Source organism: Echinops telfairi, unplaced genomic scaffold, assembly GCF_000313985.2.
Source record: "Echinops telfairi isolate 266 unplaced genomic scaffold, ASM31398v2 ScPeMD7_7427;HRSCAF=8465, whole genome shotgun sequence".
Classification (NCBI taxonomy): Eukaryota; Metazoa; Chordata; class Mammalia; order Afrosoricida; family Tenrecidae; genus Echinops; species Echinops telfairi.
Genome location: NW_022111327.1, coordinates 12,560,306 through 12,586,519, shown reverse-complemented (window position 1 = coordinate 12,586,519; position 26,214 = coordinate 12,560,306). Strand labels below are relative to the sequence as shown.

At 38.5% G+C, this 26,214-nt stretch overlaps 1 non-coding gene across 1 annotated transcript; it reads right to left on the bottom strand.

The window, feature by feature from the left end:
- Window positions 1-5,093: 5,093 nt before the first annotated feature.
- On the bottom strand, window positions 5,094-5,256 carry LOC115872610. The gene has a single exon (XR_004047950.1). It is a non-coding gene; the product is annotated as a U1 spliceosomal RNA (small nuclear RNA).
- Between the last annotated feature and the right edge of the window lie 20,958 nt (window positions 5,257-26,214).

Genomic DNA, 26,214 nt, shown 5'->3' with positions numbered 1-26,214 from the left:
GGGTTTAAGTGGAGAGAAAATGTTTTGAGAATGATGTACAAATGCGCTTTACACAATTAATGTGTGTATGGATTGCGATAACATTTGTATGAGCCCCTAATAAAATGTTTAAAAAAATAGATGAATGTATGAATTGTGATAAGAGATGTAAGAGGCCCTAATAAAAGTATTTAATAAAAAAAGACAAATTTAGATGCAGAGACAAAGTAAGTTGAAAGTGAAAAGTTGGAGAAAGTAATAAACAAAAGAGAGAACTATTTCTATATAAGATATGAGTAGACATTAAGTTAAAATTTGTTAAAAGAGATAAAGAAGTACATTATATAATAACAAAATTTTCAATTCATGAAGAAGATATAACAATTATATATGAATATGTTGACATCTAAAATTGTCCCAAATCATATGAAGCAAGGGATATGATTGAAGGGAGAAATGATATGATTGAAGGGAGAAATTGACAGCTTTATAATAAGACTTGGAGACTTCAATACACTACTTCCAATAATGGACAAAAATCACACTCACTGCCCTCTAGTCAATTCTGACTCATCGAAACCCTTTGGATATAGTAGAATTGCTCCTGTGGCTATCATAGGGTGTAAATCTTCAGCAGAAAGCCTCATCTTTTTCCAACTGACTAGCTGGTGGGTTCAAACTGCTGATGTAGTTAGCAATCCTAGTGTGTTACTACTATGCCACCAGGGCTCCCTAATAATGATCAGAACATCCAGAAAGAAGAGCAGTAAAGAAATAGGAGACCTGAATGACATTATAAACTAATAAAACCTAACAACCATATTTAGAACAGGCCACACAACAAAACAATACACAGCTTTTCCAGAGCACACAGCTCATTCTTCAGGATAGAAAAACAAAACAAGTTTAAATAAATTGAAAAAGTTGAAATCACATTAAGTATTATCTCTGACCACAATGGAGTGAAAATAGAAATTCAGACTAGAAGGACAATAGGAAAATACACAAATCTGTAGAAATAAGCATCATGCTATCAAACAACCAATGGGTCAAATAACAAATCACAAGAGAAATTAGAAAATAATTAGAGACTAAGTATATCAATACTTAGGAAATGCACTGAAGGTAGTGCTCAGAGTGAAATGAATAACTGCAAATGCTTATATTATGCAGTGGAAGATCACAAATCAAAACCTAAATTTATATCATGAAGAAAAGAACAGAAGAAAACTATGCCAAGAGCTACCATAAAGAAAATACTAAAGATCTTAGCAGAGATAAATGAAACAGAGAAAAAAAATAGAATCAACAAGATCACAATTTAGTCCTTTAAAAATATCAATTAAATTGTCCAATATTTAGCTTGATTGAGAAGGAAAAAAGAGAAGATTCAAATCATTAAATTCATTCTTGCAAGCTGAGATATTACTGGTAACCTTATAAAAAATGAAAATGATTATAAGAGAACACTAGGAACAATTGTACACCAACAAATTAAATAACTTAGATGAAATAGATAATATCCAGAAACACAAAAACAACCTAAATTGACTCAAGGAGATACACACAATCTAATTATATCTACAACATGTGAAAAGAGTTAATCAGCAGTTAAAATCCTCCTAATGACCACAAGCCATGTCAAGGACAATATGGCTTCCCTAGTAAATTCTAGGAAATATTTGAAGAATTAACACCAATCCTACTCAAAATCTTTCAAAAGATAGAGAAGGAAGAACACTTTCTAATTCATTCTATGAGGTCATTATTACCCTGATACCAAAGTAAAATAAAGACAAGACAATCTACAGAACAACATCCCTTATACCATCTTCAACAAAGTACTAGCACACTGAATTCAAGGCATTTTAAAGAAGTATGCGCCATGCCCAAGTGGAAACACTCAGGAATGCAAGGGTGTTTCAACATAAGAAAATGATGGCAATACACCACATTAATAGAACAAAAGAAAACAAAAAAATGACAATGCCAAATGATGCAGAAAATAATTTGATAAAATCTAATGTCTCATGATTAAAATTCTCATCAAACTAGAAATAGAAGGGAAGTTTCTCAATCTGATAAAGGGCATTTATGAAAAAACCCACAGCTCACACCCTAGTCACTAGGGAAAGACTGAAAGCTTTCCCCCTAATATCAGGAATAAGATGTAGATGCCTCTTATTCCACACCATTATTCAACATTCTACTGGAAGTTCTAGCCTAACCAATTGAGTAAGAAAAAGAAATGAAATATACTTAGACTGGAAATGAAGAAAATATGTTATCTCTTGTTGTAGAAAATCCCAAAGAAAGGTAGCAGGACACAAGATCAATGTGAGGAACTATGGTGTGTTTCTATACACCAGTAAAGCACAATCTGAAGAGGAAATTAAGAAAACAATCCCATCTACAGAAGCCTCTAAAAGACAAAAAACATCTAGGAATAAATTTAAACAGTAGGTGAAAGACTTATACTATAAAACCTAGGTAAAACAATTAATGAGAACCAAGATAAATGAAAATACATCCCACATTCACAGATTGAAGTTTCGATACTGTTCATTGTCAATGCTATTCCAAGACATCTATGGAATCAATGCAATCCCTATCAAAATTTTAATAACCTTTTTATCTAAGTAAAAATAAAGTTTATACTTAGGCTCATGTAGAATTTCAAGGGACCTCAAATAGGGAGAACAATTTTGAAAAAAGATAAAGAAAGTTTAGACTTCTGAATTTCCAATATAATATAAAGCTACAATAATTCAAACAGTTTGTTCCTTGTATAAAACTCAAAATGAAACTCATTGCCCTCGAGTTCATTCCCACTCATAGTGACCCTACAGGACAGAGTAGAACTGCTCCTGTTGGTTTTATGACATTGTCAACTCTTTGTGGGAGGATAAATCCTCACCTTTCTCCTGTGAGAAAGCAGATAGAATTGAGAGCCCATACATAAACCCATGCATCTACAGTCAGTTGATTTATGACAGGGGTGCAGTTCAATGAATAGTCTCTTCAGTAATAGGACTGGGACTACTAGATTGTCATATGCAAAAGAAAAAAGTTGGACACATTCCCCATACCATATAAGAAATGCACAAAAAGTGGATTGAATATCTAAACACTACAAACACTGAAAGAATAAAAAATGGGGTTAAAGCTCCAAGATGTTAGATTTACAATCGACTCTTAGTTGTGACACAAAAATGTGATCTACAAGAGAAGAAAAATAGATAAACTGGACTTTGTCAACCTAAAAACACTTTTGTGGATCAAAGAACTTTGTGAAGAAAGCGAGAAGACACCCCACAAAATGGGAGAGAATATTTGGGACCAAATATCTAAGGATGGTTATTATCCAAAATATATGAAGAATACTTTCCATTCAAAAATGAAAAAGTGAAACAGCTAAATTTTATAAAATGATCAAAAGACTTTAATAGACATTTTTCCAGAGAAGATTTATGAATGTGCTACCAAACAACAACAGCCCAAACCTACTGACAAAGAATCGATTAGGACTCAACAGCCCTAAATGGCACTTCCAAGGCTGTGAATACGGGAGCTGAGAGCGTTCTCTTTCTCCTTTGGAGCAGCTGTTGGCTTTGAACTGCTCCAAAAATGGCCAAAAAGCAGGTGAGAAAATGTCCAGCATTACTAGTCATCAGGGAAATGCAAATCAAAACAACAATCGCATATTACTTCACACCTACTAGGTTGGCTATTATCAGACAAGTGGAAAATAGCAAGTGTTGATGAGGGTGTGGAGAAATTAAACCTCTTACCCATTGTGGATGAATTATAAAATGTTACAGCTGATGTAGAAGACAGCTTGTTAATTCCTCAAAATGTTAAGAATAAAATTTCTATATGAGCAAGAAATTCCACATTTAGACTTGAAACCAGGGATTCCAACAGCCATTTGTACACCAGTGCCCATGAAGAATCATTCACAAAAGCCAAGGAATGGAAATAACTGAGTGTCCATTAATAGACGAATGGGTAAGCAATGTGTGGTTGATTCATACAATAGAATATTACTCGGTCACAAAGAGAAACGAAGCTCGGATGCACACTACAGCATAGATGGATCGTGAATTATGCTACGTGAAAGAAGCCAGCCACGACGTGTCTAAGGGATCAGGTATAAGGCATCATCAGAACAAAAAATCTTACCATAGTGGATGATGGGGGGAGTGCGGAGTGGAGACCCAAAGCCCATTAGTAGGCCACTGGAGATCCCCTTGCAGAGGGGTCTCAGGGAGGAGACGAGCCAGTCAGGGTGCAAAGTAACAACGATGAAAAATACAACTCTCCTCTAGTTCCTAAATGTTTCCTTCCCCGCTCCCACTATCATGACACAAATTCTACCTTGCAGGTCTGGCTAGACCAGAGGATGTACACTGGTACAGATAGGAACTGGAAATACAAGGAATCCAGGGCTGATGATCCCTTCAGGACCAGTGGTGTGAGTGGCGATACTGGGAGGGTAGAGGGAGAGTGGGTAGGAAAGAGGGAACCGATTACAAGGAACTATATGTGACCTCCTCCCTGAGGGATGGACAACCGAAAAGTGGGTGAAGGGAGATGTCGGACAGGGCAAGATATGACAAAATAACAATTTATAAATTATCAAGGGCTCATGAAGGAGGGGGAAGCGGGGAGGGAGGGGAAAAATGAGGACCTGGTGTCGGGGCCTTGAGTGGAGAGGAAATGTTTTGAGAATAATGAGGGCAATGAATGTACAAATGCACTTTACACAATTGAGGTATGTGTGGATTGTGATGAGAGTTGTATGATCCCCTAATAAAGTGATTTAAAAAAAAGAAGAAGAAGAAGCCAGCCACAAGCGAACAAATATATGAGCTGATAATTTAAAAACCACGAAGACACTCTTCAGTCGCAGGTACCAGACAATGAGGAGAGGTGAGCGTAGGAGGTTGTTGCTGGACAAGGACTCAGAAATTTTTTAGTGGGGGGGGGGAAAGGCAGGATTGGTGATAAAACATTTGGAAATAATGGCAATGATTAAGCAACATGGGGAATGTAATTAATGTCACTGATAACACTTATAATGGTTATCATGGTACAACATTTTTTTGTCTTTTTAGGGGAGAGAATAAATGCAGTCCCCAGCTACGATAAAGTATGCAGTCGAGTTTCCCTCATGTGCAGAAATGGCAGGGGTCAGCACATCTGGAGGACAATGGATAAGCCTTGCCCTGGAAAGCCACCTTCGTGGACAAGGTGTCTCCCCTGCCAGAGAAATATTAAATGTTTAAATATATATTTGACAACAGTAAAAAATTCTAACTTTTTAGCTTAACCTCAACCCCTGAAATTCTGATAATCCACCAGATATATATGTTTTGCTTGACATCTCTGGTAATCTTACCTACTACTATGTACCTTCATCTATGAGGTTGGTATGGCCATTATCCTCACGCTCTAGATTTCACTGAAGTTTCATAAGGTACTCTGGTCACACAGCAAATAACTGGCAAGATGTCAAGCAGGATTGCTTGATTTTTAGGTGTACTTTCTAAACCGCCATCACACCCTGTCTTCCCCGTCATAGAAAAAGCCATACTAATGTGGCTGTGTGTTTACCTTCCCAATCCTTCCCTACCATCGAGTCGATTCTGACCCATAGCAACCCCACAGAGCAAGTAGAACTCCCCTGGTGGGTTTATGAAATTGTAACTCTTCACCTGAGTAAAAAGCCTCATCTGTCTCTCACCGAGCGGCTGTGTTTGTTTTTCAACTGGTGACCTTGCTATTAGCAGCCCAATGTGTAATCTATTACTTGGAGCTCCAAGGTCACTGTCATCAAGTTGATTCTAACTCACAGCGACCTTGCAGAACAAAGTACAGCTTCTGTGCATTTCCAGGACTGCCAGTCTTCAAGGGAGTAGAAAGTCACATCTTTTTCTTGTGGTTATCAACCCATGACCATGCAGTAAAGAGCCCAACGCGGTAACCTTTACTGCCACCATTCTCCCTGAAATTGAGAGCTTTTGTTGGTGAGGGCAAGGCGCTGAGACTTCAAAAACTCCTACTGAGTCAATAAGACCTAATGTTGCAGTGAATTCCTCATTGGGCGGTTAACTCAAAGTTTGCAGTTGGAAACCCAAGCTATTAGGTGGGAGAAAAAGGAGGCTTTCTGCTCTGGGAAAGATTTGCAGCCTTGTGAAGTCAAAGGCACAGTTCTATTGTGTCCTCACTGGTAGCTAATAGCCATTTCAGAAGCATTCCTGGGATTAAAAGGAGCAACAATAAAGTCTTCTGTGACTAAGTTGCATCATCTCAGGTTGGCGCTCCGTCGGGTTTCTCGGGGCTTTGCAGCACTCAGCTCTGATCCTGGGAGTCCATTGGTCTCCCACCCCAACCACTCCAAAATCAGACGAGAGCTGGGAGAATAAGCACTTTTCATTTAGCCCAAATCCAAGCAACTTGCTGATCTCATAAAGCATTTGACAAGTAGAAGCTCTAGAAATGTGTGTGAAAGAATGCTTTCTGTCCTTCGAAGATGAAAAAGTCAGGCAAGAGGGTTGTAACATATGTTTCATCTTGGTGAATAGGGGGTAAGAAGAGGGCCCAACATGGTCAGAATGCCTACAGGCACCTTCCAGTGGCCCCAGACAGAGAAGGAAATGACAGCAGCTCTAAATAAAAATAGAAGGACAAATAATGATCTTATTGAGAAGCAGGTAAATTGGCTGGACGCAGGAAGTCAGTAATGACTCAGGGTTGGCAAAGGGCCTGTCTTGCAGGCCCGCCTCTCCTTTATGACGGAGCTCTATGGCTGTCATGTTGTTCCCATATTCTGGACCTCCTTGTACACTGTGGGCTCCAACTGACTCTAAACTTAAAGGGTTTCTTTGTTCTATCATTTTCATCTCTTCATAGGCCCCGTGGCCCTAGGAAGCTTGGCTGGCATAATAGCAAAACAAAGGTTTGGTTCTGTGTATCTTGAAAGTTTATGAAACCAATATGGAAAGCAATGCAATGCCGTCCATATCAAAAGCTGCCTTTCAGTGCTATTTGCGTGTTACCAGCTTTAGCAACAGAAATGGATCACTGTGGCCACATAAATGAAACCATACTGCCACATGAATAAACCAAACAGGGAAGGGAATTTTTGTGGTCTTAATGAGTCTTAAACCCGAAAGCAAACAAACAGGAACAAAAAAAGCAAAACAAAACAAAGCTCCATTGCCATTGGGTTGGAATTCGCTACCCCATAGAACAGAGTAAAACTCCACCAAAGATTTCTAAGGCTGTAATCTTAGGAAAACAAACTGCCTCTCTTGCTCCCATTGAGCAGGTTGTGGGTTCAAACTGCGGACCTTTTGATGACAACCAAGAACTCTAATGAGGCTTCTAGAAAAAAAGAAAGAAAGCCAATCACACTGTCATCGAGTCTATAGTGATTCATGGTGACTACACCTCCAACCCCCTTGTCACAGTCCTCATTGTAACACCAGGTAAGAAGTCATGGGAAACACTTAGAAGTGAAGACTGGTCTGATAGCTCTGCATTCAGAGTCACAGCTTTGCTACTCTCTAGGTTGGCAAGTCACTCTATGAGCCTCAGTCCTATTTTAGAATGGTGTTCGGCACTAGCACAGAGTAGCATTTGGTAAAAATTTGTTAGAATAATTAAAGCAGGCATATTACAGAGATCTCTGCTTCTACTGGAGGCATACAGAGTATATCTGGAAAGGGCCCCTTGTTTTTGCTTCCGTGGTATTCAGTCCTCTTAGCCCTCAGTATTCTGAAGAGTTTCAAGGAGAACTCTCTGATCTGTCAGCATTCACTCTGGAACAGTGGGTGGGCTCAGACACGGTCACCATATAACCATCTTGTATATTTCATAACTATTTTACTAAAATGGTGCTAACATCTTGGGTATGAACCATCTTGTATCCCCAATTATGTGTTCAGGGAGTTGGAGAAAATAATTGGACTCTAATTAGAGGTACTATTTATTTACTGAGTGTTTACTATGTGCCAAAGTCTCTGCTAAGTTCTTTACACCTACGATTTCTTTTAATCGCCTCCTCGACATAAAAACAAAAACCCAGAAGATAAAACTCACTACAATTGAGTTGATTCTGACTCACAGCAACACCACAGGACTGAATAGAACTTCCCATGTGACTTTCTGAAACGATAAACCTTTCCAGAATAGAAAGCCTCATCTTTCTCCCACAGAGGTCTGGGTGGTCTTGAACTGCTGACTTTTTGGTTAGCAGCCCAAAGCAAAACCCTCTATGAAGCGGGCCTCCTTCACTACCTCACAGATGAGGACATTTGAAGCTCAGAAAGGTGACTTCTCTAGGGATTCCACCGCTGAAAGTGGAACCAGTATTCATATTCAAGGGGGTTAAAACTTCAAAACTCACACTCCTTTTTTCTCGTTTGTTTAACCTTCGTTATTATTAGGAATTTTCAAATACAAAAAAAGTAGACAGGAGAGTATAATGAAACCCCATGTGTCCAATACCCAGCTTTGACAGTGGTCAACTCATCTGAACACTACTCAACCCCCACCCAACACATGGGCACACAAACACACACATACACACACACACGTGGTTTCATATCTTTTTATTTGTAAACATTTCAATATACATCATCAATAGAACTATATTCTTTTAAAACAAAACTATAGTATCCATCAAATAATCTTAATAAATGTTCAGTTCATGTTCATACTTCCCCAAGTATCCTTTTAAGTTTCTTCAGTTGTTTACTTGAATCATGATTCGAATAAGGTCCATTTCATATACTGACATTTGGGTGATATGCCTCTCATGTCTCTAAATCTGTAGATTTCTCTCCTCGTTTATATTGTCTTTCATTAATAGAAACTGAAAGAAGGTTCTCTTCACCACAGTGTGATAGCATCTTATGTCCATCTTGAGAGTGATGTCTTTGGAGGGAATGTTCTCTTTTCAAAGATATTCCTGTGATTTAAATGTGACTCCTTATTGTTCTGTACATTAGAAGGTAATCAAGAATTTAAAATGAAAGGTGGAAATATTTCAACATTTATTGGAAACATAAACACTGAATAACCCCCCAAATCCACTTTACTTGGTATATTTTTACCACATAATATGAGCAGAAAGGTCATCTCTCTCTCTCCCCATCTCTCTCTATATGTAATTAAAGTAGAATATAATGCTTACGTGTGTGTGTACACACACACACACACACACACACACACACACACACACACACCGTATTCCAGTTACTGAATGACCTGCGGTTACATCAATTAAAGAAGTCACCCAAATCTTGTGTCTTTAGGCATCAGTAACTGTCACCAAATCACTAGCACTTTCAAAAGCTAACCACTGACAGCTTAGATTGTGGGTAATCTCAAGGAAGGGAGGAAAATCATGAAATTCATCTCAGTCATCACCAAGTGGTGGAGTGCTCTAGATGGCTCTAGAGGAGGGAAGGGAAAACAGAGGCACCACATGCCAGGGTGGGACATCAGCTGTAAGGAAAAGACTAGGGATAGGGATCTAGTTCACAGGTTTGCAGCTGTCTTGCTTGGACGACATTGAAACTGTTTCAAATATAATATGGTACCTGGAGGAGGCACTTGCTTATAAAGGGTGTGTGGGCCAGCCATGGCAACTGTGGCTGGGGGAAGGGCCTAGCTAAAAATGGTGTATTTACACTTTAAGGTCCTAAAGATTGTCACCAGGGTACCATTTCCTCGCCAGCTGATGCTCTCTCTTCTGTCCTTACATAGGAAATAACAGGCTCCCGGGGAGTCCTCACCTATGAGATACTCCCCTTTGCTGCTTGCAACCCAGCAGCCATTTGAGGGGCTCAGGGCAGCAGCTCTTTATCAGCCAGTGGACAACCAGTTCATTATCTTAACAATTTCTGCCAGCCTGTTGCTTATAGGCCAAATCTAAGCTCGGTCATAAGCAACATCTTGGCTTTGGTGAAAGCGGTTTGTAAGAGTGAATGTTTTGTGAGAAACCATCTTCTAGTTGGTTCTAGTCTCAGTGGACCCAAAAAGCATTGGGAAAGTAAGTCACTCAGTCTATATAAAGCTCCGTCGCATCCTTGGTAAACCAGGACCCCGATTCTTGCTCTGGCTGCTTCATGAGACTTGTGTTTCACAAGCACATGTCTGTGAAGGTGTGCTGTCACCAAACCACACCTCAGAGGAGCGACTCAAATGAGGAGCTAAACTCATTGACAGTTTATCCGCTTGTTAGTTTTGAGAGCTGGGACAAGTCCTACCTTTGCCCAATCCTCTTCATTTTACAGATAAAGGGAATTGACTTGCCGACGAATTATTATGTTTATTCATGCCCCAACTGGGACATGACAATGAACGTGCAAAGGAAGCCAATAGTCTTGCAGTTTTCCGTTTCTTGGCCAGAACATCCTGGTAATTAACTCACCCCATGAAAATGTCTGAGCAAGCATGAGGCTAACAGGACAACCGGTCCCAGAAGTAAACAAAACACACATGGAGAAAGGCATTCACTTTGAAAATGTGAACCTTGGCACAGCAGTCTGGGAGGTCATGTTTTCCCAATGCAGCATATTTCACTTGAACAATGCAGCTACATGTGCCCATTCAAGGTAAGAGTCTCCTTGGGCCATAAACCAGTTCTGCCTCAGCCTGAGATCCAAATAAACCTATCTCAGGACAGCTGCAAACTGGAAAGCAAAAAAACAAACAAACAAAAAAACAGCTACTGGAGGAACCTGACTGAGAAAGCCCCCACACTTCAACGCCCAGGGGCCCAGATCCAGAAGCCTCTTCCGTTTTGGAAACCAGTGCCTGGTTTGCAATGGTCAGAGGAAGCTTTGTTTGTGACTCCCTTTGAACTAGTGTTCCTTGAGTAGGCTAGCATCCAAGCTGGTCACTGACTAAGGAGTAGAGGCATTTAAAAAAAAGAAAGTCTAAGAGAATGTTGTTGTTGCTGTTATTTTCCTTCTTTCTTTTTTTTGACACACTGTCATACAAGATGTTGCTTTCTTCATCATGAACACTGCGATTTTCGTTCTTTTCAGAAATCAAACTCCTTCCCTAACGGTCCTTGTCGAAGAACTGCATTTCAGAGATTTTTAACAGGATAGCGCTGCTGTGGGATGAAGAGACTGGAGTTAAGAACACTGCCCAAGTCCCTTCCCTGTCTGCACGATTTCCTCAAGTCCCCAGGGGAAGGATAGCTTGAGCTCTCGAGAAAAGGGACCAGCTGTGGAAATGGAGTTAGGATTCCATGAGCTGTGAGGAGTTTTTTAACCCTATTTCCCAGAGTAAACAAATAAATATCAACTTAATGGAAACACAGAACGTCTTTAGACTTATTCATTTGAAGGAGTAAAGTCAGGGGAGGGGCTAAAGTTGTTGACAGTTTATTGGCTTGGGAGGGTAATGTTGCATAGTTTTGAGAGCTGTGACAGGCCCTACCTTTGTCCCACCCTCCTCGTTGTACAGATAAGGGAACTGACTTGCCTACATTTACACAATGAATGAGTAAGTGGAGTGAAACTTGCTCACCTAAACAACACCTGCCTTGAGGTCATGTGAGCAATAGACGTTCAATGTCCATACCCGTGTTCTTGCCCAGCCAGGATGTCCAGTTCCTCCTGATTCACAGACTGTCTTCTGCTGGGCTTGCTCACATCATTCTTCCATCCATTATCTCACCAGTAGACCAGAGGCTGTCGAGCCAGTTTCCATTCATGATGAGCCTCAGATGTGTCAAATTAGAGCTGTGCTCCACGGTGCTTGCAGTGCCTAGATGGCCAGACCTTTCTTCCAAGGCACTTCTAGATAGACTCAGACTTTCAAAATATCAGCAGCCGAGCACATCAACGGTTTGCATTATCTAGAAACTCCCTCCACAATTCAGTTTCTTCTGAATAGCTCTAATTCTAGCTTTGTTTTTTTAGCATCACACCCATTGTCATTTTTCTTAAAGGAAAGAGGCTACGTTCTGTCCACCGGTGTTTTAGGTGTTTAATTATTAGAGACACTAAACATGGACATTATTCTTACAATTTTAATTTCCTACACACATGGAACCCGGAAAAAGTTTCCTTTGAGAAGCTTCCTGCTGAGCCATCAAGAAGGGGCTAGCAAAAAATCTGCAGGCCAAATTTGGATTTTCATCTAGCTTTATAGGGTATGCAAGCTAAGACTATTTTAAATACTTTTCAATGGTTGAAAGAGCAACCAGAAGAGGGGAAGTATTTTCTGCAGGTGATAATTATATGGCATTCAGATTTCAGGACCCATAAATAGGTTCCATTGGAACACAGCCATTCTCATCTACTTATGCACTCTCTGTGGTTGCTTTCACCCTACTGCAGCAGAAATGAATAACGAGAACAGAATCCAAATGTGACACTTGCTTATCTCTCATTGCTGTTCACTGCATTGCAGATTGCAGTGACTCGTTTATAAGCCAACAGAATGGTGAGTGTCGTACAGGTAGCCACACATAAAGTATTAGTATAATTCATTATTACTAAGATTGTCAGTGAATATCTGGTATGTCAAAAGAAGAGCAACGTGGACTTTCAATGTCACGCATTTAAGGCCCATTGGAATATAGATACAGTATTTTGCTATCACTTTAAATGGTAAGTGTTAATCATTCAATGACACTCTCTTTCTGCTAAAAGAATGCCTAGATATCAGCATGATCAGACTAAGCACTTCTCATAAGATTCCCAACTCACAAGAAGGCAATGGCAACAAAAGTTAGAAAATGGAAAATGAAATTGGAATGGGAATATTCATCACAGCAGAATTTCTTTCCAAATATTAAAATGAGGCTTCCACCAAAATATGTTTCCAACTGGTTCATTTCTTAGCCAAGCAAGGAAAACCCATTACCAATGGTGAGTTGATTAAATTGTGTTTTATTGCAGCGGCTGAAAAAAATGTGTCTAGAGAAAATAAATTTGTTTAAAACTTTAGCCTTTTAAGAAGAGAAGTTGCTCAGAGTGTTGGATAGTGGAAACAACACCAATAGTCAATTTAAAAACAAAGCAAATTATTTTGAGTGGTTTTACTTGGTTGTTTATAATTTGACAGATGTTACTAATACTGCTCAGATATTTATTTGATGAGGTAATGCTGAGTTTGAAGTGAATGGATTAGTAATTACCGAGGGGCATGACAGATGAGGTTGAGGGGCTAGAAACAACCAGTATGAGGTAGAAGAAAATGTTCTAAAATTGATGGTAGTGATAACTGCACAATCCTTCTTCGCATAATTGAACCATTGAATTGTATGATATGTGAATTATATACCAATTTTTAAAGTGAACAAAAACAGTTCACCTCTATGTGGAACAAGCACCACAAAAAGTGCTTTCAAAGAAATTGATAAACTGTATTTCAGAATAACCCAAGATGGAATCTGCTAAGAATTACAACGGACATTGGCAAAAAAAGAAAAAAGAAAGTGTGTGGAGCAGAAGGCTTAGATTACAAAACTGCAAAACCTGTAAGCAACATAATGTTCAGTCTATCGTTGTCCATTGCATTATGAATCCTTCGCAGAAAACAGTTTGTGTCCATCTTGTGTTATTGAACCAGCAGTGTGAATGGTGAATTTAATGCACTCTCCTGGAGTTAACCATCAAGAGTACCCCGAATTTATATCAGAAATATAAACTGAATACTATAGTTTGTCCACCAAATTGAAGTTTGATGGTTCAGTAGTGGTAAACTTCTAGAGATTTTTTGTGGTCAGGACTGATTAAATTTTTTTCTGAAGAGATCTATGCTAGACATTTCACTAGTATCAAACACTCGATGTTTGGAAATTACATTTTGCCACCAACTGGTTAACACTTCTTAATGGAATAACGTAAAATGACCTGACAAAACAGTGCTTATACATGAAACATACTGTAAAAATATCATTTCTATGGCAACTAACACTTGAGGCACAACCGAATTTAAACTGTCTCGGGCACTTCCCATGCTGTTAAAACAAGAAACGAGATCTTCATTTCCACAACAATTTGCAGTGGATAGTTTTGCTGAGCTCAAACGACAGTACCGGCATCAATTTTCTGGCTTCAGTGCAAACACAAAGGGAATTTCTATGTTTCAAAATCCACTGCACTATGCAGTTGAGGAGTTTCCACCTCAGGAAGGGACTGCCATGATAAAGGGCAAATGCCAATTGAATATATAATGGTATCCTTTCAAAGCCTTCTAAGTGATGATCATGTTCGATTAAATAAGATCCATATAGACTAATGTCGTTATTTAACCATACTTATCTTTGCGGAAAGATATTTCAAAGATTAAATATGTAAAATATCGTTACAGATCAAATATTTGCCATTGATTTGAATGCTAAGGAATGCTAGCTTTTAACACCAATGAAGAAAAATTTGTTCCAATAAACAATTCTGTTCTTCTTATTCATAGACCTCTTTGAAAAAAGACACCACACTCAATTATTATTGATTTTAAATTCCTTCCATAAAAATATAAAGAAAAATTTTGTCTCTTGTTTTGTTAAGTACCTACATAATGTCATCCACTTCATCTCCTGACCCACAAAGTTTTAAAATTTTTCTTTCTGGTCATTAACAGAAATATTTTGCAGACCCCGGTCATAGGACATTTGAGTATTATCCACTTGGGTATTGCTAGAAAAACTTTCTCCTTGTTAACCAAAGTCTCATGCCTGTGACAGAGCCTAGATTCCTCAATCCTATTTTACTTTGAGGTACTCTGGCACTATATTCCATCCTCCCCAAGGGGGGGGGGCGGGGCGCCAAACATGTCCCCCATTTCTTTGCTTAAGTGTCTTAAGCATTGTGTTACAGGAACTGTCAGTCAAAAAGTCATTTTCTGTTCTATACAAAACTGGTTCCAGAAGTACTAATTTCAATAGAATTTCTGATTCATCCCACTGATAATGCAGGTTTTCTGACACAAGCTTGATGGTTCAGGGAACATCACTAGAGGGGCAGAACCTAGACTTCCAGACATGTAGGCCAGAGACCATGCCACTTTTTTTTGCTACTGTCCCTTCTTAATTCCTATACAGTGTTACAGGATATAAAGATACCATCCAGCAATGAAGTGGAATAGACAACTGTCCAGAGAGCTATTAGATTGTAGCCTCCAGATATCTTTGTCTTTGTTTACAAGAGCAGTAATTTAGAAATTACAGATGTGCTGAGTTACTAAATACTCTTTGGGGGAGTATAAACTCACTAATTCAGCAGTATCTAATTCAGTAACTATGCTACCCTAAAACCACTTTAGTAAAAATGATTTTTAGTAGGCCTTGAAAGAGCAAATAATTTGCTTTTATAAGCTTTAAGGGTATGAAGTGACTTAACCATTGGCTGTGTGTGTAGCAAATTATTTTATATCATTAATGATTATATATCCTCACTGTAATATTTGTATTCATGGCTGAACACTAAAAAACTGACATTAAAGTAAATAAGAAGCTTAGAAGTAATTTGTGACCTGGAAATGGAAGTCAGTTAATTAGTCTCCTGGATATATATTAATGTTGCTTTAAAAAAAAAAAGAACAAAACTAAAAACTTCCCAGAACAAAAATTTTTATTTGTATTTTGGGATTTTCCCCCCTTTCTTTGTTATTTTCAAAAGGCAGGCTAACTAGTACAGTATTTATGACATGGTAACTTTGGGGGGTAGTTGTTTATTTTTGTTAGCCTCCTATCATGGTCATTAAGCCTTAACAGGGAAGGTCATTCTCTATTACCCAATATTTTAAAATAAATAAAGATTCACTCCCTAGCCCCACCCCCACAACTCTTCTCAAAGGAACACCTGTTTCATTAGTGATGTTTTATTTTTTGTATTCTTCATATAGCTCCCGCCCCCTTTTTAAAATTACAAATAACCCATCAACATCCATGATGACTTTCAGATACAGTGAGTTTATCTTTCAGAAAAACTGAAGTGAAACCCAATTATACTGTAAGTATGCCATCCTGTCACCAGCAGGATATAATGTAGTCATCCATATTAGCCCTTTAGGAGGAATGAAAAAACAATCTAAATTCATAATGGAATTATTTCCTTGGATGACATCTTGATCTATCAAACTATCTTTTTCTAAAAAAATAAAAACAAAAAAACGTTTAGCGTGAATTTTTACAGCTTTGCAGCTTTGTACCCAGCAATCTGTACACATTTTGTTTCATCTTATCCATCGCAGGCCCGCAATGTGACATCCCACATCCCACTTCCTCTCTGCGTTTCCTGTTTCCATTCCTTCTTTCCTAACTCTTCTGAACTTTGTCTTTGGGTAAGTGCTTCCGTTTTGATCGTAAAAGGTTGATTATTCGAAGATGTGCCTCACTCACTATTGTTACTGTTCCACTTATCCAAATGTTTGCTGTTTGGGTTAAAGTTGACTGATGGAAGTAAGTTCAATTCCATACCTGAAGGGTGATGAAAGGCAATCATTAGTCTTGGGGGTTCCACCAGTTTCTATCTAAATGGTCAGCTTGGTCTTGTTTATAATTTTGATCCATATTTTTGTTTTTGTGTTCCAGATTTATCCTCCCACTCTATCCAGGACTTTCGAATGCAAATTCTTTCAGAGGAGTTGTTAAAGGTACCTGATCACCATCTATTTATTCCCGTTTCAGAGTTGTAGAGAGTGATACTTGTGTGGTCCATTAGTCCACTGGACTAATTGTTTCCATATGTCTTTGATTTTCTTCACTATATTTCCCTCCAGAGGGGGGGCGACCAAGAGTTGCACCCTTGATGGCTGCTCATGAGCTTTTAATACTCCAGTTGTGTGTACAACATTATCTTTGTAAACTGTTTTCCCAATTGACCTTGGTGGTCCTAATTCCCCAGGCCCAGTGACTCATTCCTTCAAGGTGTTTGCTTACGACTAAGAAGTTTTCATAATTTTGCTCCCTGTGGGCTCTGCCATATTCATGGATATGTTTGCACTAAAGGTAAACACACCTATACAGATATCCTTTGTCAAATAGGTAGATAGATAGATGATAGATAAATAGATACATAGGAGGTGGTACCCCCCCAAAAAATAGAATTATTTTTTCAAAGTTATGTATTAAAAACATTTTTTTTTCAAAACAACCTTATCACCTTCAAAGTACTCTCCATTACACTTAGTACGATTGTCAAATCTGCGATTCCATTCTTGGAAACATTTTTCATTCTCATCTGTTTGGATGGCTGACAGACAGCACCTCCTTCGTTTTTTTGTTTGTTTTTCTCACCTCTTCTAAGTTGTCAAATTGCTTTCCTTTCATGTCCCTCTTCATTCACAGAAACAAAAAGAAGTCGCATGGAGCGAGGTCAAGTGATTAAGGTGCATGGGGCAAGAGAGGCATGCTGTTTATGGCTGCGTGAGAAGGTGCATTGTCATGATGGCAAAACCAGTCCCCCGTCTACCACACATCATGTATTTTTTGTCATACACTGTTACGCAATCTTTTCAGAACCTCTAAAAAGAAAGCTTGATTAACAGCCCAACCTGGAGGAACAAACTTCAAATGGACTGTCCCCTTCACATCCAAAAAACAAATGAGCATCAGGTTTTTTTGTGTGTTTTGTGTGTGTGCATAATTGTGGGAGTACACCCATTTTTCCTTCCACATCTAGTTAGACTCATGCATATTCATGTATCTACGCATAGATCACAGTTATTGCATGATTGTGTATACAACAATATTTACCTTAGTTGCCTTTAACGCTTGAAAACTTCCCAGTGTCTTCCGCCTCTTCCAGTTTTTGCCAACCTCCTTTTTCATTGTAATACTGCCCTCCTCTCAAACCAAGTTGACACTTCTCTAATCCCTAGCCAGTGACTTCCCCTCCCTCCCTCCCTCACCCCCCGGTAACCATCAAAGAATGTGTCTCTTTCATTGGAAACAGCCTTTTCTTGACTTTTTACAATAGTGGTCTCATATAATATCTGTCCTTTTAGGATTGACTAATTTCACTCAGCATAACTAGATTTGTGATAATCTTCCTCTAAAAACTATTCATGAGCAAGTAATTTATAATCCATATACCCTCTGCCATGAGAAATTTTCGGTCATCTATTTTTCTAAGTCTATGAAATAGTTTACTTCCTGATGTAAATTACACAGATGGGGTTGGTTTGGCACATCTCAGATTGGGTGGACAGTATCCAAAAGTAGAGCCAGATTTCTTCAAAGACTGTTAAACTCAAGTGGTTTCTACATTAGCAATAAGGCCAGTTTTCCATTGCATATTGCACCAATGGAAAAACAAAGGAATAGGTTTTGTTAATATTTCTTTGGTTTGACATGGCTATTTTTTCCCCAACTGCTGTACTGGCCTGCACCTGCAGTCTTGGCTTTCATTTTTTTCTGACAATTTGTAAGATGGGAAAAACCCTGTATCAGTTTCCTATGACCGCTATAACCAACTCCCACAAACTTGATGGATTAAAACGGTACCCATTTATCGTCTTAAACTTTAGGAGACCAGAAGTCTAAAATTAGTTTCACTGAGCCAAAACAAATGTGTCAGAAGTATTGCCCTCTCTTTGGAAATCCTAAGGGGGGAAATCAATTTCTTTGCCCTTTCCAGCATCAAGAACTGCATTGCTTGCATTTCTTGGCTTATGATCCCTTTCCCCATCTTCATTGACTACATGCATCATTTTCAAAACTCTGTGGAGGCAACCATGTAGTCTTCCTTCTTCTGGGTGAAGTCTCCCACTGCCTTTGTCTTATAAAGAAAATTGTGATTGCATTCAAAGCCAGGGTAATCTCCCTGTTTCAAGATCTTTAACTTAATCACATTGGTACGGTTTCTTTGGCCTTATAAGGTAACGTTCACAAGTTCCAGGTATTGTGACATGGATGTTTTTATGGGTAATTACTCTGTCTCTTAAAACCCAAACCAAACTCACTGACATCAAGTTGATGCTGACTCCTGTTTGCTCTATAGAGCAGGGTAGAACTACCCCAGTGAGTTTTCGAGACTGTAACTCTATGGGAGTTGTTAGTCCCGTCTTTTTTCTCTCAGCCTACCATAGACTCAAAATTTGGGGTTCAACCTTGAGTTTACAGCATGTAGACCTCATTTTGCTAACCAACTTTGGAATTTTCTCTAGAGTTTGAAACATTTTTGAAAATGCATACTGCTTTGTGGCATGTTTGTTTGTAGACCAGGAAGGAGGCTGCAGGAAGAGACACAATTAAGGGAAAGAGTGGTAGGAGAGGAGTTTGAAAAGGACCCCAGTGCTGATCATATCTGCTCTTTTGGTCTAAGGTAAGGATTATATTTTAAGATTGATGGGAATCATGAAGGAATAAGCCCTCTAATTTTGATAAGTCATTTAAAATCCAACAACTAGGTGAGTTTTAGCTTAAGATTGAGAACTGGGTGTAAATAGAAGTACAATTTTTTAAAATTCCTTACTACTTGTCTTAACTAAATTATTGTTATGCCTTTCTGTCTGACTCTACTGCTGGATTCTCATTGTAATTAAAATATTGCTATGAAGGGGAAAATATGCCTGATTTGTCCCGGAAAATGAGAATGTTGCTGCTTCAAGTAAGATCCACTAAAGTGAGCCAGAAAGTATTTATGGAAGACCTAAAGATTGGCTAACATGATGTAGGATCAAGGACATTTTCGAGTCAGGGTGGACTTTAAAGGTCATCCAGTTCAGCCTCCCACATAAGGCAGAGGACCCTGCTCTTTCAGACTCTGCTTGACCACTGCCAGGATTGCTCACAATCTTGCTATAGTGGGATGGCTCCCGGTAGTAGAGAAAGTTTTCTGAATTTGTACCTTTAGGGTATTTCTAGCTTACTAGAAATCTAGTTTGGAGTTAAATCTCAAATGATGCTTCTACTATCTCTAGCTGGGGCACTCTATCTTGCTATATGGTCATGGAAATGCATAGACTGCTGAATCCTGGCTCTAGCATTGGTAAGCTCTGTGGTCCTTTAGAAAGCCTGGTAACCTTTGGGGTTTCAACTTTCTGTGGTGAGAGTACAGGTATTAGCCATTTTCATTTTCCACGGTTGCTGTGAGGAATAAACAAGTTAATGTGATAAGAGCCACGCCAGCAATGATTACTCTTTGAGGATGTTCTGCAAGCTGAATAGAGACAATCCTACATTAAAATCTAATAGGAGGTGACATTCTCAATTTCCAGGTAAAAAGAAAGTGCGAAGATAGAATCTATCACCTTTAAGTTTGATGGGCTTATGATTTTAAAATATTTGATACTGGTTGCTGCTAAATTGTTTGTAATGCTAGAAATGAACAGAGAAATGCACAAGAAGCCAAAGTATATGAGGGAGACTGGGAGCCGACCAATCATGTTTAGCTCAAAAGCTTGTCTTGGATACATGTGCTCGTCGCTGTGCTTTTATATTTTATCCTCAAACCACAGTCATTTTTTCAGACCACCAAACTTTTTCTTCATTTATATGAATGAATTAAACATATCAATATTTCATAGTGTTTTTCCAAGAGCACCATAACTTCTAGGTATATTAGCATCTGAACAATTTTGAAGGCTGCTAATGGAAAGCCTTCTCTATTATAAAGGAGCGTCCATTTATGAGAACAAGCTGGTAGTTCTCAACTCTGGCTGCACATTAAAATATCCTGAGGAGCATTTTTTTTTAATCCCAATATCTAGGCTACCATGAAAGACAATTAAGGAAGAATTTCTGGGATGGGACCCAGGCGTTCACATTAGTTAGAGCTCTCCATCCAGGTAATTCCAGTGGGATGCTGCAGTTGAAAACATTAGCCTAAAAGAAATAAGAGCACCGCGAACAATAGAAATAATAAAACCTAAACTTTCTTGTTCGTGATAAACAACGCAGTGTGAATGCTGTGATCGTTTTGACTAGTAAGAGGAGGACAGAGAACATTAGCTTTGGAAACCAAGCAGTAAAAGGCAAGGAAAAGATAGAATGACAGGCACGACCTAAGGTCTTACTCTCTCTAGATTATGCGAGGATTGTTGAGGGGCACACACACTTCCTATCTAGAAATAAAGGAAGTAAGCTGAGAGGAATCAGATATATCTAGTGAAAAAGTGCCCTGAAGCAGCATCTTTGAATCAAAAGATGTCTTCACAGCCTTTGAAGGGCAAGTCCCTTGTACAAAACACTACCCAGCAATAGAAAACTAGACAAAATGGTCTGTATTCAAGCAACTCAGAATATTTATATAATATACCAGTATACCTTTCTATAATGATTGTAAAACAATCCATCTCTGGTAATGGAAACAACCTGAAACTTGCTTATTAATCATTGGGGTTCTGATGATTGACAACAGGTTAGTTCTACCAGAAATCATTTTATAGTGATTATCTAAAATGAATCATTGTCATGCAATAATTATGACCCAATATTAGGTAATATGGTACTAAAATTAATCAATGGGAAAGGAAAGAAGGTGTCCATGCTGCTGAGCGCTTCTTGTAGTACTCTTTAAGCACTTTCTGTACACTATTTTATAAGGAAACTTCATAAGGAAAGTAGATTATGGCAGCTGTAGTTAAAGTTTAGCAACTTATCATTTGATATCCATTTTGACTCATTTTAAAGTCATTTTAGTTTTTGGTATTTTCTGCTTTGCTGTCAATTGAGGGTTTTTTTCTGTTTTATTTAGCTATTATTATTAGCTTTTTTTGGTTTATTTTGTTGTTTTATTTTTTGTATGTTTTTCAGTATATGAAATCCAGGGTAGATAAATCTATAGAGACAGTAACTGGTCTTATGATTTCTTGGGGGTCTGGCAGGAGTGGGGGATGGGGAGCTAATAACAAGGAGTATAAGAAAGTAGAAAATGTTCTAAAATTGATTGTAGCGACAATTGCCCAACTCTACTGGATATGACTGGACTATTGAATTGTTTGCTATGTGGATTTTGTCCCAATAAAACTGTTTAAAAAAATAAAAAGATCCCAATAAGATGTATACCATTTTTATCCTCATTTTAAAAGAACATTTTATTGTGCATTAGGTGAGGGCTTACAGAGTAGACCATCTGCTCTATATTCAACAATTCCTGCACATTTTTGTTTAAATTTATACGTTGCAATTCCCTCCATGTACCACCATTGGTCTTCCTTCCTCCTTGTACTTCTTTCCTCTGAACATTGTCCCCTGTTGGATCGGAAATGGTTGAGTATTATAAACAGGGGTGAGTTCAATTCCAGACCTGAAGGCTGACGAAGTGCCATTATTTGGAGGATGAAGACAATGAGGTGTAGTGACATTAAGCTAGTTCTAGAAAGAAATAGCTGATTGTTTATTTAATGGCCAATTTTTCTATGCAGTGAAATGATAATATGTGTATTTCCCACTTTCACTTTTAATTTGCTATGATTATTTTTATCAGAATCAATTTTTAATTAGTTCTATAATGAACTTGATTTTTGTACATGGTTTTCATGTAATAGCTCCTTTGTGGCCATTAAGTTCTGCAGAGTCCAATTTTTCTTGGTCATGTTTTATAGATCTCATTGTGCAAGATTTAACTCGCTATTCAGTTTTCAAATAATGACATATTTTGCATAATGTGTTTCATCCACTTTCCATTTTGTTTTCTTTTGTCTTGAAACTTTTTACCAAATTTAATTTATCATGTCAATTTTTGCAGTTTTCTGACTGAAAAGATTTTATTCCTGGGTTCTCACCTACAACATTTTTTAAAATCTCTCTTCTCAGTTGTAGTTTGTGATGGCTATGTTTTTTTTACCAGTAGTATCCATTATTTATGTAACAGAAAAGTTCATATTTATTTCTATTTTAAATAATGAAATTGGATATTCCAGGACTATTCAAAGAGCAGAGAACAAAATATTTTCTTGGAGTCAAAAGGATATGCTCACAATGTCTACTTTGTTGAGGTGGAAATCATTGTCATTATTTCAATTTCATAAGTATGCCTTGAAAACATGAATTTGCTTGCCGGAGATCAGTGGTACATTCAGGATTGGCGGTAATAGGACAGTAACAGCATCATTTTTGGAAGCACTGTTCTGGATTTAATCAAAGCTCAGCCAATTTTTGCTGTGTAATCTTGAGCCGGTGACCTAACCTTGAATACTCAATGCCTCCTGCTATTAACTGGGGATAAATGCCAGTTCCTACTTTTAAGGCAAATAACAAAATCGAATGGGACAATACATGCAAAAGCACTTAGTCTACTGTGGGTCTCATAGTTTACAGCTCAGTAATATACTTTTGTAAGTCAGCAACATGGACCATCGCCTGCTTCTTCTAGTTTCTAATATCCATTGCAATAGAACTCACAAACAAAATTTATGATTAAAGGGTTTATTAAGGAAGTTAACAAATTATAATGCTCGTGAGAAATGCTCTGGGTTGAGTTTATCAGGACATGCTACAAAGTTCTACTAAATTTGGTAATAAATGCCCAAAGGGCATACCACTCTGCTATAAGCCTCAACCAAAGGCATTCAGCTTAAGCCCATGAGTCAGCAAACTGTTCTTCCTGAATTAAGTGCCTAGATACACCCCAATACAGTAAGCCTCAGCCCAAAGGCACTCAGCTCCACTTCTATGGGTTAGCAATTCTAACTTTTCCAATTAAGTTCCCAGAGGCACCTTACTCTGCAAGTCAATCTCCTGCACAAACGCACTCATTTCGACTTGCTTCATCGATTGGGCAGTCCATCATCATTCTGTTCCATGCTCTGACTCCTAGTTCTGCTCCTCCTCTGATGTCTTCAGCTGTCTTCTGGATCCAGGAGGTTCACTTCGGATGGAATCTCAGGTCCAGAGGACACGCTCCATTCCTGGCTCTTGCTGGAAATGAAATCCCTCCTCCTTCTCAGAAGGCTGATTTTATACACAGCAGGATGCCACTCCAGGGAATATTATCCAAAATCACGCAGTTGAATCCTATCAGTATCTCCCTCCATTTTCTTACCAGACCAATGCAGGGAAAGGTTGTTTGGTGGGAGTTAGATAATCAGTTTTGTGGGGTTTTTTGAGCAATTAATTTTTTTCTCAAAGATGTGATCCAATTAGACAAGATGAGGTCTCATTATACTGGCTTCTAAGAAACACTTGAGTTGTATTTCCTCTAAGATGGATTGGTTCATTCCTCTGGAAGTTCATGGTATATAATGTTAGCTATTGTCATTTGCTTTGCTTCTAACAAACTTGCCTGCATGTCTGTGAACCACACATATACATAAAAATTACAACAAGAACAACAAACAAAAAAACCAAGCATGGAAACTCTGGAGTGTAATTTCCAAAGGTCCTAGGTCCTCTGAATTATTTTGTCACCTCTTTTTTGACTGAAATGCCTCCTTGAGACATTGATGCCTTTGGGTTAAGTCTAGGATACATTTAAAATATAATTCCAGGGATGAAAATAATGAAATCTATTTTATCGTGTATTTATTTCTAGTGCAAGTATATCTTATCTGTAGACCATGATAGAACCAGATAGGAGCAACGAGACTGCTTCATATACCGATATTTTCAAAGTTTAATGGGCAGGATAATTGGTAATTCTTCATGTAGTCAGTGTCCGATATGTACCTAGCTCTGTAGATACAGAAACTCAAGTTATTGGGTGCACCAAAGTGGCCGGGTTCTGTTTTTTCATACAAAGTACACTTGCAAAACTCATATGAATTTGTGGCTGGATCTTGTGGAATACTATATATCCACTCAGGGTATTCCTCCCGGGTGGTCCAGTCACACAGGGATCCAAGTTATTGATGGGATGATTGCTTGGTGAGCACAGAGTTACAATAAAGAGAGGAGTGATTTTAAATTCTATAGTTTTATTCTCATCAGACAAGCTTGGCTAGACAAACGTCCGTCTCCTCTTAGGGCTATTTTTTTCTCAGTAACTCATAGAAATGGCCAGGGCCCATTTGTCTCTGAAAACTGACAAATGGCTCCCTTTTATGCTTCTCATCATGACCTCATGGCATGCCAGGGAAGTTCCAATGCAGTTGAAGAGATTCTTCACATTCCACCAACTAACTTCCTGACTGAGCTTGGGAAAAATTCAAGTCGCTTTTTAACACTTTTGCTCAAACTTTATTCTGGCATTTCTCTATTGAAGCACAACACCCAGTAGTAAAATGTAGAATTTAACAGACTTTGTATATTTGTAGATCCAGGATAACCACCAATCAGATAAAAATAGATAGCATTTCCAGTGCTCCCCGACCCCAAGTCTTTCTTGATCCCCTTTAACAGCCTTTAATTTCCTTCAAAGGAAGCTTCTGTTCTGCTGTTTGTCGTTAGAGACTGATGTTGTCTGTTGCACAACTTCACATAAATGGAATCATAAAGGATCCATTCTTTTAGCCCTTTAAACACTCTGTCTGTAAGATTCATCCAAGTTAGTTTACGTGGGGTCAAAATATATATAACTAAGATTTCGATTTTAATCATTTTAAGTGTACAATTAAACGGCATTAATCGCATTCACCATGTTGTACAACCATCACAATAATCTGCTACCGAAAGTTTTTCATCACACCAAACAGAAATTAACTACTTCTTAAGAAGCAACTCCCCAGAGACGAGCCAGTCAGGGTGCGATGTAGCAACGATGAAAAATATAACTTTCCTCTAGTTCCTACATGCGTCCTCCCCCCTTCTCCCCCCACTATTATGATAAGAATTCTACCTTGCAAGTCTGGCTAGACCAGAGGATGTACACTGGTACAGATAGGAACTGAAAATCCAGGGCAGATGATCCCTTCAGGACCAGTGGTGTGAGTGGTGATACTGGGAGGGTAGAGGGAGAGTGGGCTGGAAAGAGGGAACCGATTACAAGGAACTATATGTGACCTCCTCCCTGGGAGATGGACAACAGAAAAGTGGGTGAAGGGAGACGTCGGACAGCGCAAGATATGACAAAATAGTAATGTATAAATTATTAAGGACTCATGAGGGAGTGGGGAGCGGGAAGGGAGGGGAAAACGAGGACCTAATGCCGGGGGCTTAAGTGGAGAGAAAATATTTTGAGAACGATGAGGGCAATGAATGTACAAATGCGCTTTACACAATTGATGTATGTATGGATTGTGATAAGAGTTGTATGAGTCCCTAATAAAATGATTAAAAAAAAAAAAGTAACTTCCCATTTTGCCTCTCTAGCTCTTAATAACCTCAAAGCTACTTTAGTCATGGATGAAAACATTCTAGATATTTTATTTTCCATA